This window comes from Barbus barbus (assembly GCF_936440315.1).
Source record: "Barbus barbus genome assembly, chromosome: 8".
Lineage (NCBI taxonomy): Eukaryota > Metazoa > Chordata > Actinopteri > Cypriniformes > Cyprinidae > Barbus > Barbus barbus.
This window is the reverse complement of record NC_136736.1, coordinates 5,828,680-5,844,504: the sequence shown is the minus strand read 5'-3', so window position 1 is coordinate 5,844,504 and position 15,825 is coordinate 5,828,680. Positions and strand designations below refer to the sequence as shown.

The window sequence follows — 15,825 nt, the reverse complement described above, 5'->3', positions numbered from 1 at the left end:
AACCCAGGTGGTCACTGGTCACAGTGACTGATTATTGTGTAGCTCTTCAGGGGGTTAATGCCAGATAAAACTAGTTAATTATCTAAAGTGTTGTTGCCTGAGGGCCTGATAAGATGATCAGTCAAGGAAAGAGACAGACAATGAGACACACAGAGAGAAGAGAGAGCATAGCTAAAAATATTTGTTATTTAGTTCAAAGTTAAAGGCCTGTTTCATGTGGCATGTCTGTTGAGGTCCTTTTAGGCGACATAATTTTCATGGAGCAAATTAATGTTAAAAATGGAAGGAAAATTACATCATGACAACGCTGATTGGCTGATGGCATCACAAGAATGTGCACTAGCTCTTAAAGGGATAGTGCAATGAAAGATAACCATTCTGTCATCATTTACTCACCCACGTGTTTTTCCAAACCTGTGTGATTTTCTTTCTTCTGTGGAATGTAAAAGAAGATATTTTGAAGAATGTTGATAACCAACCATTTTCAGTTACCACTGACTTCCATAGTAGGTCGAATACAATGGAAGTCAATGGGAACCGAAACTGGCAGAACAAAATCAAAAACATAGCAAAATGTTACAACCCCTAGGCGATGGAAAAACCTCTTCGCTCTGTTGAGTCATCCTAAAACTGGATAGGTTTGCTGTTAGGAACCGTTAGCCTCTGTGATTGCAGCGTATGGTCGTGCAACAGCCAACAAACATGACTCAGATTGGACCAGGTGGATGTTGTGGTGCTAGCGTTGTTTTTCCATATTACACAATGATAATGTCTTCCATATAAACACAGAATGGTTTTGTAAACAGCAGATTGATTTCAGACACCTTCTTCAATCACCAGATCTAAACATCAGTGAAGCGTTGAGAAAGTTCAAGAGCTGAGAGTGTGAAGTTCCACTGGAGAGCTGAAGATCTCTGTGCTATACCTAAACATGCATCATGAAGCTTTAGTTTCAGTAAATGCTAGATCTGTTTGTAGCTCAGAAGTCTTGTGTTGTAGCACATGGTCCAGTTTCCCATCCACACGGACGCAGAAACGGAACAATAACAGAAACCAGAGGAGGCAGCCAGAGGCTATGAAACATTGGCATTTCTTGGTATTTTTGTTCTTCTTGTGTGCGTATGGTTGTGTGCATTTTCCTTTTCTTTGACATTGCACTAAAGGAGGGACCCAAGCTGTAATAAGGAACAAAAATATCGTTAATATCAAAATCATAACTCAGGGTTGGTTTCATTTGGGCCTTGCAACCACCTAGAAATGACCCAAAACACTACCAATCGCAAAGCAAGCTAAAATCACTCTGAACACCCTAGCTTGGTTGTTTCTTTCTTTCTGTCTCCTAAAAGTTCTGTGTAAGAGTCAGAGGTTATTATTTAGCAGGTCCACCCGTTTCTCCTTACCACACCTCCTGTCCTCCTCCCCGTACCGCTCTCACCTCATGAGACCGGCCACCCCTCTGCCCCTCTAATGCTTAGCAGATGCTAAGGCCAGTAAATACACCTCACCGCTGCTCTCTCTGTCTCTCAGAGTCGTTCCTCAGTCTAACTCCCACCTTCAGTCACCGCCACTCCTGTAAATGCAGAGTGAGGGAGATGTCATTGAGTTTAAGCTTGTGCAAGAGCTTTGCTGAGGTGTTTGGAACCAATTCAGAATCTCTGAACTCTATTAAACACACTTTAACAACAGATGATGAACCATTCTGTTCAAAAGTTTATACTTCTATTCTGCAAGGAAGCATTAAATTGATCAAAAGTGAGAATAAAAAGACATGTACAATGTGTAATCAGCACAACTGGTTTCAACATAGATAATAAGAAATGTTTTTTAAAGTGCCCCTGTTATGGGTAATGAAAGGTTCATATTTTGGCGTTGGCTTTTCATCAACATGAAACGGCTTGGGATTCGTTTTAAAAACGACTCGTTTCAATGATTCAGTGTCAACTCTTTTTTTTTTTGAGAGACAATAACTTTATACACGGTGCACTTTCAAATTTAAAACTTTGCAGGATGTTTTCATTCACTTAGAGCTGTGTTACACACTGCATGAAAGGTAATTTTCAAAAATGAAAAATAGGGGCACTTTAAGCAGCAAATCAGCATATTAGAATGATTTCTGAAGAATCATGTGACACTGAAAACTGGAGTAATGATGCAGAAAATTCAGCTTTGCATTTACAGAGCAGCAAATATACATACAGTTGTGGTCAGAATTATTGAAACCCTTGGTAAATATGATCAAAGAAGACTGTGAAAATTAACCTGCTTTGTTAATCCTTTTGATCTTTTATTTAAAAAATTCACAAAAAGCTAACCTTTCATTGGATAATAAGAATTTAAAATGGGGGGAAATATCATTATGAAATAAATGTTTTTCTCAAACACACGTTGGACACAATTATTGGCACTTTTTTATTCAATACTTTTTGAAACCTCCATTTGTCAGTTTAACAGCTCTAAATCTTCTCCTATAATGCCTGATGAGGTTAGAGAACACCTGACAAGAGATCAGAGACCATTCCTTCATCCAGAATCACTCCAGATCCTTCAGATTCACAGCTCCATGACGGTGCTTCTTCTCTTCAGTTCACCTCACTCATTTTCTACAGAGTTCAGGTCAGAGGACTGGAATGGCCAGCAGAAGCTTGGTTGTGTGCTCAGTGACCCATTTTTGGGTTGTTTTTGAGGTTTGTGTTTGGATTATTGTACGGTTGGAAGATCCAAACATGGCCCATTATAAGATTTCTGATAGAATCAGTCACTTATTGATTTTTTATCTGTTGGTATTTGATAGAATCCATGATGCCATGTGTCTGAACAAGATGTCCAGGACCTCCAGCAGAAATATAGGCCCACAACATCACAAATACAGCAGTATATTTCATTGTACACATGGGGTACTTTTTATCCCTGTGTTCACCAAACCCATCTTGAGTGTTTGCCGCTAAAAAGCTCATTTTTTTAGTTTCATCTGACCATAGAAGCCAGTCCCATTTGAAGTGCCAGTCCTGTCTGATAACTGAATATGCTGGAGATTGTTTTTGGATGAGCTAGGAGAATTTTTCTTGAAATCCTCCCAAACAACATGTGGTGATGTAGGGGCTGTTTGACAATTTTTTTTTAAGGTTTTCTGACCCCGAGACTCAACTATTTTCTGCAATTCTCCAGCTGTGATCCTTGAAGAGTCTTTAGCCACTCAAACTCTCCTCCTCACTGTGCATTAGGACGATATAGACACACGTCCTCTTCCAGGCAGTTTCATAAAATTTAATGTTGTTTGGAAATTCGTAATTATTGCCCTGATGGTGGAAATGGGGATTTTCACTGCTCTAGCTCTTTTCTTAAAGCCACTTCACTAATTTGTGAAGCTCAATTATCTTTTGCTGCACATCAGAAATATATTCTTTGTTTTTTCTCATTGTGATGGATGATTAAGGGAATTTGGGCTTTGTTTTCCCTCCTATTTATATTTCTGTGAAACAGGAAGCCATAGCTGGATAATTTCATGTTCATAATCGCCCTAGAGTGCTCAAAATTGTGAATATGAATGGTAGTATACTTCAGAGATATTTTACTCTTAAGAATTTCTAGGGGTGCAATAATTGTGTCCAACGTGTGTTTGAGAAAAACATTTATTTCATAATGATATTTCCCCCCATTTTAAATTCTTATTATCCAAAGAAAGGTTAGCTTTTTGTGAATTTTTTTTAAATAAAAGATCAAAAGGATTAACAAAAGCAGGTTAATTTTCACAGTCTTCTTTGATCATATTTACCAAGGGTTTCAATAATTCTGACCACAACTGTATATATATATATATATATATATATATATATATATATATAATAAAATCTTACCGACTCCAAACTTTTGAAGGGTACAGTGTACCTGTTCAGCAAACTGTACTATTACTCTCTTTTGCTTCTTTTTTGTTTTTCTCGGGTCTACTTCCACATCATCTGTTTTACTGAACTTAATCGAATTCCTTTACTTCAGTCTGATATTCTAATCATCTCATATTCACAATGATGTAACTGAATTATCCAAGCCCAGTGCTGGCTCAGTGGTTCTCTTCTTCTCTTTGTCTTGTTCATTTTTAATAGTTAATGTTCTGGTGTTATTCCACTGTAAAGGGCTCTTTCTTGATAATGATTTAAAAATATTGTGCTTCATTTTTTGATCAGGGCCTTGTACTAATTGAAGCAAGCATGGCGTTTCTGCAGTTTAGGACGCTCTGGGATAGGAATATTCCAGAAGTACCACACTTCTCTGAGAGCCATATAACTTCACTGAATGAAGTAGATGTCAAGCACTTCTGCAAAAACGCTCTATTCTTTGCAACTCAAGAAATAACATGACCCTGTGAATGTGTGTGATTGTGTATTTGTGTCCCTGTTTATGGCATACGGCCCCCAAATGAAGAAAACAAAAGGTTGGGAAGACTTTTTATTACATACACTTAAAAATAAAGGCTTCAAAATGGGGTTTTCGCAGCAACCGTTTCTCAAAAAAACCTTTCAATATACAGTTCTTAAAAGAACTGTGTAGATGAACCTTTTCCACTATAAAGAACCCTTTTGTGCAGTATTTAATACTGCTCTTAAAAATAATGGTTCTTTATTGGCATTGATGGTTCCCTGAAGAACCTTTAACATTTTCATTCCACTAAAGGTTCTTCAGATTTTTTAAATGTTCTTCACACTAAGAATTTTTATTTATTTTAGGAACTGTTCAACGAAAGGTTCTTTGGGGAAACAAAAATGGTTGTTCTTTGGCATCACTGTGAAAATTCCAGTTTGGAACCTTTATTTTTAAGAGTGTTGTAGGATATCATAGACTGAATCAGACAATTTTTAAGATGCATGAGGACACTGAAACCTGAGAAGCTGAGATTCCAGAAAGAGAGGTTCCAAGAAACAGGATATCATAAATCTGTCCGGAGTCCTAGCTCCAACTAGCTGAAGCAACTCCTAACTTAGCAAAGCCTCTTTCATCAAACAGCTTACAACCTTGAGACAAACGAACACTTATTGATAATTCCAATTCAAGAAGGAGACTGTGAAATTTGTTGCAAATAATCAAGACTGAGGGTCAAAGAGATGGCCATCACGGGTTCCACGATTGTATTCACAAGCTTCCTTAGACTGACTTCTCCCCCACATAGAAGACAAACCAACATTCCTGTCTAAAGAACATCCCTTCGTTCTCCTTAGAACTATACAAAGACTTTATTTTCCATATGCACATAAAATCATCCTAAAAGGACATTTTTATGTTGTACCCACATATCATGTTTTAATCAAATAATATGTATGTCTTTTTAATCATTATTGAATAGCTCGAGCCTTAAAGATAAATATTGCATATTTAGTATGTATGAGCTCGAAAATCCATGATGTGAATGTTTCTTCCAATCAATTCTTTGTCAAAGGCATCATAGTCTTATTATGAAATCATGTTCAAAAAGGTATACTTGGCCAAAGCTTGTAAAATTCGGACCATGTGACTGATAACAGGCTGATTTATGAGGTGAAGAACACACCCTAGCTAAGCAAGGACAATACCTAATTGGTCAATACGTGCAGATGGGACGGTCCAGAAGCTGAGTTTAAAACCTCAGGACATCTCTCTTATCTCTCTCTCTGTTACATCACTCTCCAACTCTCGTCCCTCTCACCGCGTGCGTGCTGCTCTTTGAGCATGCTAAGGCCTCATGTGCCATAATGAGAAGGAAAACAACTTAGTCTCATTACATCATTTTATTTTACTATTTTACGTTGGTTTTCTTTTCTTTCCGTGGAGTTTTGTGTGTTAATGTTAAAGCTTCGACTGCACTTCTTCAAACGTCCAGCAAGCCAACGCCCAAGAGACATCACTTCAAAGACTACTGAACTTCCAGCGAATCAGACACTTCGAGGAACCCCCTGTCTGCAACGAGGACACAACCCGTTACACAGGCAAAACCAGCAAACACACCTCCAGATTCTAACAGGTTCTAATTGGTGTATTTAATATAAATTTTAGCCTCATTGAGAAACTCAAAACGAGGGTTAAATAAGTGATTGATGGTTGTTCAGGTCTATTGCTGTAAACTTGGGATTTCACGTTTCATTCTCTTAAACTCATCCTTTCCTCACTCTCTCTCTTTCTGCAACGTGTGAATGTGTGAATGCTTGTGTTCATGTGTTAGATTAGTTTATGTCTTAGGTTTATATAAATAAAATCTGATTTATATTTTAAAAGAGAAGTATCTTGTGTTTTCTGCTCACAAGTTAATGCCTTAATCTGTCGATTTCGTTACTGTGCTAGTTAATAGTGTTTTCACTATATTTGGGATTTTAATATCCAGTGCAGAGTTTGTTATACGGCTCGTTCAGTGAATCGCCGTAACACTGATTCTGTTCGAATCCCTATAAAATCATAAATGATTCCCTTTGAGCTAAATTAAACTATTTGTTTAAATTACGTATTAATATTAATATTATAAAATGTAATAAACCCCTACATTTTATTGGTGGAGAATGCTTGGGCAGATTAATCTAAATTGTGAGCATAAACCAAGTATTTAATATTTTTCTATTGCCGCGGATGAGAGACGAGACTTGTGTGTGTGCGCGTGCGCGTGAGTGACGTCAGCTGCGCGCGCCCCGCTTGAATGAATGAGAGACGCGTCTGAGCAGAGACTAGTGTGTGTGTGTGTGCGTCAGCTGCGCGCGCCCCTCTTGAACAACACAGAGAAGGCTGTAACTGAGCAAAAGAGAAATTGAGCGTGTTCCTCTCTTTCTGTAATGCCTTTTATTTATAGCTGAAGTGATGTCCTGCGGGTTCCAGGTCAGTCAGTAGCTATTCTCCTAAATCTCAGTCTGTTAGCAGAACGAAGCTAAACTGCAGTGATTTAAACGGGAAATAAATCGGTGTATAAAGAATAGTTTTGAGCGTGTTCCTCAATCCTATTTATCAGAGCCATTATTATTCATAGTTTGATTAGCAGTGCGTGTTCCATTGTTAAATCATCTATGACTCCCTCAGTTAAACATTAGACAATAACGCTTGTCTGTTTGTGTAACTGTTCACTAAGTGAAGTTAATCTCGCTCAACACTGCGTGTGTCCGGGAGATTTTAATGGGAGTTTTAAAAGCTTTATCAAGTAAAGTTTAACTTTGAACCAACAGCGAAGAAAACCTGTTGTGTTTGTGTCCAGAGAAACTGGCACGGCTTCTGATACACCAGCACTGTTTCCCTGCAGCACCAAGCTGCTATTTTAATAAAGTTTAACTCTGAACGAACTGAGAGTTTAAGCGCCACATCGCAGAACAACTAAAAGCGGTGTTGTTTATTTGTACAGTGTTGAAATGCGCTGACATTTCATGTAACATGCTTAACTGTACTGGCAATGCAACGTTTGTTTTGGTTTCCACAGTTACGATCGTGACACGGAAGTCTTAACCTACTTCCGGAGCAACTTTGTACTGCGCACGCGCAGCACATCGATGCTGATGTAAACAAACTCGATGCTGTTGCTAAGCTAACGAAACGGTTGTTTACCTGGTACAAGTCTATGCTAAAGATTAGCCTCAAAGGTTAGCAGTTAGCATTAACCTCCGGTGGTTTAATACAGTGTGTGTGTTTGGAAAGCTAAAGTGATTTAACCCTTTAAACACCTCTCAACTAATAGACTTGTTGGTCTTTCTATTTCTTATTTCTCTAAATTCTCACTTCTTACCACTTATTTGCATTTTACTAGAAAGGGAAATACTAGTTCACAATTATTAATTGTGCCAAATTCAAAATTTAATTAAAACATTAAATTTATTTGGAATCATTCAAATTTCCCTCAGATCATTTCATATGATCAATACTTCTAGTATTCTCTTCTGGGCCTAATCATTTTAGATACAAATAAGTCTTGAACTTGGAAAGTTTAAGTAAACTTATTCTATCTAATTGATTTATTACCCATATTAATAGATTCTATTCAGACTTATACTCACTCATTAATTTATTGCGTTTTATTCCCTCGTTCTTCCTGTTGTGGCTATACACTTAGCCACTATTTTCTATTTTTATTTACTGATTTTCTCCTTTATTTAATTTCAATTTCACTTTGTCTCACCTGAGCCTTAATAGGAGACAGTGTTATCCCTCACTACGAGTTCAAATAAATTAAAGAGACACATCTCTTGCACCCAAAATTTTATTTTTGTTGATTAGTTGTGGAGCAACTGACAACAACTCGTAGTCGGCATAACTGCTTGCTAGTGGACCCGATCCACGTCTCTTTCTCTTCTCTCCTGCTTTCTTTCATCTTCACTTTTCACATTTGTGGGGACCTGTAAGAACCATCAATCAATTCTAAGTGAATGAGATACACAAGCTTGTCAAAAAGACTAATCATCTTTACGAATTTGATTGTAATCGTTCTTCCTAACCTCCCTACATTAAAAACGCAATCAAAATTTTAACATCTCATGCAACGCTGAGATCAATTTTAATAGAGACGTTTTGAGCAACCGTTGCCTTCGCAGCCTCCCTGGTGAGCGGTCCAACTGTAAGGTGTACGTTGTCAATCCTGTCAGACTAAAAAGAGATATCAGAATTATTATTATATTCATCTGTCGAGAACAGAGATTTAATAATATTGTTTGCCTCTTGATAACATTTAATTGAAAGAAAAAAAAATTAATAAATAATTTCTCATTTAAAAAAAAAAAAGGGAATTGTTTATTTTAATTGAATTTGCTTTTCACCTGTTTCTCTCTTTCCCCTCTTCCTCATTAGAGTGACGAAGTCTTCACATCTTTAGTCTACCACCTAGACACTGCGACCAACACAGTCATCACCACCACACTACATTAGTGGTTCAAAATCACTGACACAACACTTAGTGGCCTCACCTACACATAGGCTTTTACTCCACACAGATCTGTGTCAGTCTCTCTTCTCCCTAGCGTGCCAACATGCCGCAGACTGCAAACCCCTTTGCACAAGGGGAAGATGGGAACACTTGGCTGAGAGGCACGACAGACAGCCTCACCCCCAAGACCCTTGAACTGTTATTATTTCTAATAATAATCCTAAGCCTGAGAAGATTCCTGACACAAGATTCAAGCCAGAACAACAACCACGAGGAGCTAGTCAAAATCGCCAGCTCTCTAAGCTATGCCTTCACAACCCAGCTGAAACTGAGCGACAAGCACGTCACCCATCTTCAAGAGGAGCTGACATGTGTTCAACGCCGCATAGACAAGCTGGAAGTGAAAGTTCAAGATCATCTCAAAGCACCCAACGAAAGGGAGCAGGAATCAACGGAACAAGTTAAGGAGCTCCAAGCAGCCCTGACAGCAGCTCAGCTCGACCAACAACATGCAAAGGCTGCCCAGAAAGACCTGGTAAACAGACTCCAGTATGCTGAACAGCTCCTAGAGAAAGCCAAGCATGACATCAGCGACAAGAATGCTGAAGTCAGTGCCTTGAAAGACCACCTTGAAAGGTACAGTTCTAAAATAGACAATCTGACCCAACAAATAGACGATACCAACGATCAGCTCTACATGGTCAGAAAAGAACTTAAACATGCTAATGAGCAGAAACAAGAGCCAAGGCGAGAGAAACAGCTCTCAGCCTCACCTCTGCTGAGCAGAGCAGAGTCCCACATCCAAGAACTGATATACAGCGAAAGAAGCGAAGAGCCACAACCCAAAACCTCACCTGCCTTCGCCACAGAACTCTTTCCTGTCAACGAAAGAAAACCTCCCATCCAAGCAGACCTCGGAGCTGCACATGGGATGACCATCAAAGACCTCGACAAGCTGTCTAAAAACATCAGCAAGTTCAACCCGAACTCCACAGAGGGCCACACCATCCAGGCCCATCTTCAAGATATCGACTTCTATCTGGAAATGAGACCTCATGTGACTGACAGAGACAGGTTGTACCTCCTTAGAGCCACGTCCAGTTCCGAGGTACGAAACTTTCTAGATCGACAGCCCAGTCGAACGAAGTCAGACTACCAGCTACTTCGTGAAGTCCTGATTAAAGAGTTTACAGACTCTGAATCTGAACATGGACTTTTAACTGCCTTAGAAACCAAACAAGGTCGACAAGAGGCTCCACAAGCTTACTACAACCGACTCCGACAAGCCTACTTCGGTGCACACAACGAACCTGACCTTGAAGAGGATGTGAACTTCAAAAGCCTCTTCCTAAGAAATCTGCACCCCGGAGTCAGCCACCATCTAGGCGTCATGGCCTGTCCACGCTCCATGACCATCCAACAGTTGCGTGACCTAACACAGAAGGCCTACAACAAGCAGAAGATGGCCTCAAAGAAAGGTAACACAACCTCCACACTCTTGAACTCTGTCAACAAAGACTCAAGCTTTGCACTGGACGACACCCAGTTGCATCACGACACCAGAGTCCTCCCTCAAGAGCACAGAGAACGTGACCCCCATGTCCACGACAGCTATCAGCCCAACCGCTGGAAAAATCCATGGGACCAGACACGCTTCTCAAGAAACCACAACAACTGGAAACCTAACCAGACATTCAAAGGTAATCGCCTGACTCATCCAAGGGCGACTCGTGTGGGTAAGCGACAACGAAACCCACCTCAGCACCACTCAGACATGCACAGTGCTGAGTATGCACAAGAGCAAGACAGCTTACCATCAGAAGACATGGAACAAGTCATGAAACAACTGAAAGAGTTCCTTCAAGATAAGCTGAACACGGATGACTACAAAATTGAGTCGTGCTCGCTGTGACCAGCGACAGAACGGAAGGCCGGTGATCACATGGTACAACACCATATCAGAGATGACAAGCACCTGTTCAACAACCACCCAGAATGAACAAGTCTCTCACGGCCAACCAATGATGAAAACTGAGGTACCAGAGAACATCACCTCAGTCACCCATCACTCACTAGCAAACTGCTAAATGAACTAAAACTTCAAGAACCACATTCACGTCTGTGCAACAGCAACCACCAAAGCACAGAAGGTCAGAAAGTCTGCCACATCCAGAAGGCAGCACAAGAGGAATGCAACATAGGAGACGAAGTTTGCATCCCAGCTTCACACAGCCATGCCAAACTACCTCCGACTGTCTGCTTAAGAACTTCCTGCCTTGCTGGACTGACCCCCATGAGATCATGGACACGCCCTCATCCACGCCAAGGATGCAGAGAGCCAGTCTTCACTGACATACCAGAAAAGGGGGGAGACAACACAGACTGAAACAGATCTGACCACACCTACACTACACCACTAACACACATAACATTACCTATACCCAGAGGTAACCACATCTACTGATAACACATTCCACAAACATATTCTTCTCACAAGTAAGAATATACAAATTGGAGCATGACAATGTTACATACACCACCGTGAAGAAACATGCAGCTATCCTCACAATAGGTAGAACACCTGACACTAAGTTAAGGTACATTACTCCCTAGCTGCACATGACATCCTAGCTCAACAGAAGTTGCAAACCACGCTAGGAAAACCCACAGCAGCTTTGTTTTGTTTTGTTCTTCTCTCACCTATACTTTTCCTTCCCCTCTTTCTTTAGTAGGTGAAACACCTAGACACCCTGCAAGGGTCAAAGGTCTGATATTAGGATTGACTCGTCACACCTAATATCCGCAAGCCACTCTAAACTGAATGGAAGCCAGAGAGCTCCATGCACGATAGGTCAATTCATTTTACCACAAATGATGCCACCAGAAACTAAAGGTGAACATTCATAAGTTAAGACAACTTAGAAGGAACAAACAAATTTAATCACAAAACTTGATCGAAGAATCAAAGTATTCAACCGAATTAGAACAACAATTTCCAAATTGAATTGTTCAATTTACTAAACCATACTGACTAATTGAATATAACCGTCTGTACCTCAAATAACCTGAGGACCTGCACCAATACAGTAACTGTTATGGAGGTGTTGTCTTGTTGTTTGCTGTGTTCTTGTCTGCTTCTTCTGCCTTTGTGTTTCCAGCGCTCGACGACGTCTTCAACTAAACACCTCGCCGATCGAAAGGGGGAGATGTAGGATATCATAGACTGAATCAGACAATTTTTAAGATGCATGAGGACACTGAAACCTGAGAAGCTGAGATTCCAGAAAGAGAGGTTCCAAGAAACAGGATATCATAAATCTGTCCGGAGTCCTAGCTCCAACTAGCTGAAGCAACTCCTAACTTAGCAAAGCCTCTTTCATCAAACAGCTTACAACCTTGAGACAAACGAACACTTATTGATAATTCCAATTCAAGAAGGAGACTGTGAAATTTGTTGCAAATAATCAAGACTGAGGGTCAAAGAGATGGCCATCACGGGTTCCACGATTGTATTCACAAGCTTCCTTAGACTGACTTCTCCCCCACATAGAAGACAAACCAACATTCCTGTCTAAAGAACATTCCTTCGTTCTCCTTAGAACTATACAAAGACTTTATTTTCCATATGCACATAAAATCATCCTAAAAGGACATTTTTATGTTGTACCCACATATCATGTTTTAATCAAATAATATGTATGTCTTTTTAATCATTATTGAATAGCTCGAGCCTTAAAGATAAATATTGCATATTTAGTATGTATGAGCTCGAAAATCCATGATGTGAATGTTTCTTCCAATCAATTCTTTGTCAAAGGCATCATAGTCTTATTATGAAATCATGTTCAAAAAGGTATACTTGGCCAAAGCTTGTAAAATTCGGACCATGTGACTGATAACAGGCTGATTTATGAGGTGAAGAACACACCCTAGCTAAGCAAGGACAATACCTAATTGGTCAATACGTGCAGATGGGACGGTCCAGAAGCTGAGTTTAAAACCTCAGGACATCTCTCTTATCTCTCTCTCTGTTACATCACTCTCCAACTCTCGTCCCTCTCACCGCGTGCGTGCTGCTCTTTGAGCATGCTAAGGCCTCATGTGCCATAATGAGAAGGAAAACAACTTAGTCTCATTACATCATTTTATTTTACTATTTTACGTTGGTTTTCTTTTCTTTCCGTGGAGTTTTGTGTGTTAATGTTAAAGCTTCGACTGCACTTCTTCAAACGTCCAGCAAGCCAACGCCCAAGAGACATCACTTCAAAGACTACTGAACTTCCAGCGAATCAGACACTTCGAGGAACCCCCTGTCTGCAACGAGGACACAACCCGTTACACAGGCAAAACCAGCAAACACACCTCCAGATTCTAACAGGTTCTAATTGGTGTATTTAATATAAATTTTAGCCTCATTGAGAAACTCAAAACGAGGGTTAAATAAGTGATTGATGGTTGTTCAGGTCTATTGCTGTAAACTTGGGATTTCACGTTTCATTCTCTTAAACTCATCCTTTCCTCACTCTCTCTCTTTCTGCAACGTGTGAATGTGTGAATGCTTGTGTTCATGTGTTAGATTAGTTTATGTCTTAGGTTTATATAAATAAAATCTGATTTATATTTTAAAAGAGAAGTATCTTGTGTTTTCTGCTCACAAGTTAATGCCTTAATCTGTCGATTTCGTTACTGTGCTAGTTAATAGTGTTTTCACTATATTTGGGATTTTAATATCCAGTGCAGAGTTTGTTATACGGCTCGTTCAGTGAATCGCCGTAACACTGATTCTGTTCGAATCCCTATAAAATCATAAATGATTCCCTTTGAGCTAAATTAAACTATTTGTTTAAATTACGTATTAATATTAATATTATATGTAATAACCCTACAGTGTAGATGCAAATGAAGAACCTTTATTTTTAAGAACAGTATTAAATATTGTTGTTGGAGCTCCAAAAGAAATTTTTGTTGCATGATTGAACATTAAAATTGATCTTTAACATACTGTACTCTATGTTTAAAAGTAAAATATGAAGAAAGTTGACCTTTCTGCAAGCCAGTGCATATTTCACACACTTCATTGGTGTCTGAGCTGGTGGTCACCATGAGTTTGACAAACACTGAACAGGCCTGCTATTTAAAAACAGACCACAGCAAATGCCAGAGATGACTTTATGAAGATATCACCAAGACACAGAATGCAATGTGTCACTTGTGGATTTATAGTATATTATTCTTTTATGGTCAAGTGGTGTGAATGAACAGAGCGGTGCCCAATCAGTACGAACTACCATTTCCTGCCTTTCCTCACCCGTCATCATAATGCTGCCCCTTGTTTAATAGTGACTCTGGGAGTGATAAAGCTGAGAACTGTAGTTTTCTTGTCTGAAACTTTTGGGCCGACCCAAGTGATGCTGTATATTACCTGCAGACCCAGTGCAGGGAACGGTGAACTGTCACTTCCAATAACACTTCCTCTGCTAAACAGTCTTAAGTGATAAACGTGAAGTATTTACTATTAGATACGACTCAAGAGGTTAACAACCAGAACAATTGGTCTGGAGAAGTTTGGCGGAGACTATTTACTGAATTTCTGCCATGGAAAACATGCCTTTAAAATGAACCTTGATGTGCGTTTCCTGAAGTTTTTAGTCTTTGGTTGTATGTAAAGAAAGCACACAAAGCGTTTCCAGATTACTTTTTAAATGCAAGAAGACCAATCACAATTCAGTATGTAAATGATTGAATTAGAATTTCACATTTTTAATTCCTTTAAAGTAAAAAACAAAACAAAACAATAAAAACCACAGAGTGATGAATGGACTTAGAATGCAAATGCAGTTTGTGCTGTATTAATTAAAGAAGAGGCAATTCTCTTTTATTTAATATTTTTTATCCCTATAAGACTCAGTATGACACTTGCTACACATACTGGCATGCTTTAGTCTTGGGAATTTTCCTACTGTTCATTTCGAACATGTTCATAAATGTCATGTCCTATATTCGTCTTAATGGTGGCCGTTTCCTTTTATACGATTATACGAGACCGATAACAGATCTCTCTGATTTAGGGCTTTTAGGACACTGTCCTGCCTCTCTTTGGCTACAAAGGACTTCATTCTAGAAGGTTTGCAGTGACCTCATACTGTTGATCTGAAAAAGAGAGCATTCATTCTCCCACGAGAGTCACAAAAGAGGAGATTGAGCGAGAGAATGATGAAAAGAAAGAGATGCAGAAACAGATGAGAGGAAGGAGAGAAGATGGAAGGCTTGTCATATTTTGGACTAGATGGGGGAATGTACAGTAGATATTAAGCAAATGCCCTTAAGGATATTTTAGGGAAATACCGGCCATGAATGTGTGTGTGGATCAAAAAGACAGTTTGGCATATTTTCATAATATGTACAGTATGTCATGTAATAAGCTTAATCTGTTCAAATGGAACTACATCAGCCTCTTCCAATTACAGTGTGCTTGTATTATGCACCAACATCTTTGGCATTATTGCATTTATATTAAACTCTTTATTATAAATTCTGTTAATTTATTAGACATTAAATTAGGTTTGGGTTAGCCACCTGTCACTGTACATTCTAAATTATGTTTATATTTGCTTAGAAACACTAAACAGCATTCATTAGGCTAATGAACTATATTACTAAGGATTTCTGTATTTCATACTTTAAATTTAATTGCATTCAAAATAAATATTATTATAATGTGATTCATTTTTAATAGTTACTATTTTTTTTTCTTGCGCAACTTTATTATAGCATTATAATTTTTTTTTTTCATAATAATTCTAGCATCGTCTGCATATTTTAACCCTTTCCAATAGGGACTGTATGATTTTGAGATCATCTTGCTTATTAGCATTCATTACAATGCAGAAATGACACATTTAAGATGCTCTTTAATGGTTTTAGATGTTATTAGTGATGCTATTAACCCTCAGCACATCAACCACAGCATCATA

The 15,825-nt window shown here is 38.9% G+C and overlaps 1 protein-coding gene across 3 annotated transcripts in view; it reads left to right on the top strand.

The window, feature by feature from the left end:
- Positions 1-15,825, top strand: part of LOC306874150 (SH3 and PX domain-containing protein 2A) — a 124,003-nt gene that overhangs the window by 58,562 nt on the left and 49,616 nt on the right. The window lies entirely within an intron of this gene.